This window comes from Dromiciops gliroides, chromosome 4 (assembly GCF_019393635.1).
Source record: "Dromiciops gliroides isolate mDroGli1 chromosome 4, mDroGli1.pri, whole genome shotgun sequence".
NCBI classification, from domain to species: Eukaryota; Metazoa; Chordata; class Mammalia; order Microbiotheria; family Microbiotheriidae; genus Dromiciops; species Dromiciops gliroides.
This window is the reverse complement of record NC_057864.1, coordinates 251142850-251146022: the sequence shown is the minus strand read 5'-3', so window position 1 is coordinate 251146022 and position 3173 is coordinate 251142850. Positions and strand designations below refer to the sequence as shown.

At 39.9% G+C, this 3173-nt stretch overlaps 1 pseudogene; it reads left to right on the top strand.

Moving 5' to 3' along the window:
- The first annotated feature begins 1271 nt into the window (after window positions 1-1271).
- LOC122726427 lies at window positions 1272-1800 on the top strand (annotated as a pseudogene).
- Window positions 1801-3173: the final 1373 nt, after the last annotated feature.

Below are 3173 nucleotides of genomic sequence, written 5' to 3'. Positions count from 1 at the left end.
AATGAAGTGACCAAAGCTGTGTAGAAATTTTGAAGTATAAATACAGGAGTTAAGAAAAACATGAAAATATAAACATGAATGAACATTTATAAGGGAATAAAAAGAATATACTGTTTATATTCTACTATGAATAGATGTTGCATGTATCCCCTACAAATTATCAATAGGGAAAGGTGGAGCCAAGATGGCAGAGAAAAGGCAGCAACTCACCTGAGCTCTCCCCCAAATCCCTTCAAATACTTTTAAATAATGCCATTAAACAATTTTTGGATCTGCAGAACCCACAAAAGGATGGAGCAAATTAATTTTCCAGCCAAAAACAACTTAGAAGTTTGGCAGGAAATGTCTATCATGCCTGGGTTAGAGTAGAGCACAGGCCAGCACAAACCAGCCCCAGCAAACCAGGAGCAGGCCTTGGGAGTCACTGAATCAGCACTGGCAGCAGTTGCTTCTGGAGCTCTCAGACCATAGATGGTAAGGAAGGGGGGTCAAACAGCTGGTCAGAAGGAGATTACAAGGGTCTCTTTCCTAGCACTGAGACAGGACACTGTTGCTTTGCCCATATTAGATCTGGGTTGTAGTCCTGGGTGGCAGTCCCAGGGTTAGAAGAGCAGTGGCACACCAGAGCTTATGGCTGCAGTGGAGCAGGGAGTCTCCTCACAGTACCAGGACAGAAAATAGGGCTTGTAGTTGTTACAGAACAGAGCACAGGCCAGGAGCATAGTAAACATACCTCTCCTTAGATCAAACCACCTTGGAAAAACTGAAAACTTACAGGTCCCTAGAAGTATCTCTGAAAATGGCTGTACAAAACTTCTGAAGCTTGGGACAATGTACCCTCCACCCTGGAAGCAGAGACCTACTTTAAAAGAGTTAAAAGTCCCGGTCCTGGAATCAGGAGGACCTGAGTTCAAATCCCGCCTTAGACACTTAACAGTTACTAGCTGTGTGACCCTAGGCAAGTCACTTAAACCCAACTGCCTCACACACACACACACACACACACACACACAAAAAGAGTTAAAAGTCAATAGATTGACTGAAAAATGAGCAAACAACAGAAAAACTCCTGACCATAGAAACTTACTATGGTGAAAAGGGAGATCAAAACATACTCAGAAGAAGATAACAAAGTCTAAGCTCCTACACCCAAAGAGCCTCCAAGAAAAATATCAAATTGGTCTCAGGCCATGGAAGGGCTCAAAAAGGACTTTGAAAATCATTTAAGCTCTCTCCTCTTCCTCTTCACCATCTTCCTGCTTCTTGTAGCCATGAAGGTCAAGCTGTGCAGCTTCAGCGGGTACAAGATCTACCCAGGTCATGGGAGGCATTATGCCCGCATGGACAGGAAGGTTTTCCAATTTTTTAATGCAAAATGTGAGTCTGCATTCCTCTCAAAGAGGAACCCTTGGCAGATCAATTGGACTGTCCTCTATAGAAGAAAGCACAAGAAGGGACAGTCAGAAAAGATAAAAAATAAAATAAAATAAAATAACCCGCTGGGCAGTTAAATTCCAGAGGGCCATCACTGGGGCTTCTCTTGCTGATATGATGGCCAAGAGGAACCAGAAACCTGAAGCTCAAAAGGCCCAACGAGAACAAGCCATCAGGGCTGCCAAGGAAGCAAAAAAGGCTAAGCAAGCAACTTAGAAAACAGCTGCCTCTGCTGCTAAGGCTCCTACAAAGGCAGCACCTAAACAAAAAATTGTGAAGCCAGTGAAAGTTTCTGCACCCCGAGTTGGTGGAAAATGTTAATTGTCTACTAAATTGGACTAAGTAAAATAAAATTTAAAGCAACAACAAAAAAAATCATTTAAGAGAGGTAGAAGAAAAATTGGGTTGAAAAATGAGAGTGTTATAAGAAAATCATGAAAAAAGAAGCAATACTTTGGAAAAGGAGACACAAAAAATACTGAGGAAAATAACAGCTTAGGCCAAATGGTATAAGAGATACAAAAAGCAGAAGGCAGCTAGGTAGCACAGTGGATAAAACACTGGCCCTGGATTCAGGAGGACCTGAGTTTAAATCTGGCCTCAGACACTTGATGCTTACTAGCTATGTGACCCTGGGCAAGTCACTTAACCCTCATTGCCCCGACAAAAAGAGAGAGAGAGAGAGAGAGAGAGAGAGAGAGAGAGAGAGAGAGAGAGAGAGAGACACAAAAAGCCAATGAGGAGAAGAATGCCTTGAAAAACAGAATTGGACAAGTGGAAAAAGAGGCACAAAAATTCACTGAAGAAAAAAACTCCTTAAAAAGTAAAATTAGGGGCAGCTAGGTGGTGCAGTGGATAAAGCACCAGCCCTGGAGTCAGGAGTACCTGAGTTCAAATCTGACCTCAGACACTTAACACTTACTAGCTGTGTAACCCTGAGCAAGTCACTTAACCCCAATTGCCTCACTAAAAAAAAAAAAAAAAAAAAGTAAAATTGACCAAATGGAAAAGGAGGTACAAAAGTTCACTGAGGAAAATAATTCTCTAAAAATTAGAATTGATCAAATGGAAGCTAATGACTTTATGAGAAATCAAGAAACAATAAAACAACACCAAAAGAATAAAAAAATAGAAGACAATATGAAATATCGGAAAAACAACTGATCTGGAAAATAGATTCAGGAGAGATTATTTTTAAATTATTGTACTACCTGAAAGCCATGATCAAAAAAGAAATATCCTAGACATCATCTTTCAAGAAATTATCAAGAAAAACTTCCCTGATATTCCTAGAGCCAGAGGATAAAGTAGAAATTAAAAGAATCTACCTATCACCTCCTAAAAGAGATCCAAAAATGAAAACTCCCAGAAATATTATAGCCAAATTCCAAAGCTCCCAGGTCAAGGAGAAAATATTGCAAGCAGCCAGAAAGAAACAATTCTAGTATTGTGGAACCACAGTCAGTATCACACAAGATTTAGCAGCTTCTATATTAAAGGATCAGAGGGCTTGGAATATGATATTCCCCAGGGCAAAAAATCTAGGATTACAACCAAGAATCACCTACCCAACAAAACTGTGTATAATCCTTCAGGGGGAAAATTAGATATTCAATGAAATAAAGGACTTTCAAGCATTATTGATGAAAAGACCAGAGCTGAATAGAAAAATTTGACTTTCAAATACAAGACTGAAGCATTGAAAGGTAAACAGGAAAAGGAAACTATAAGGAATTTAA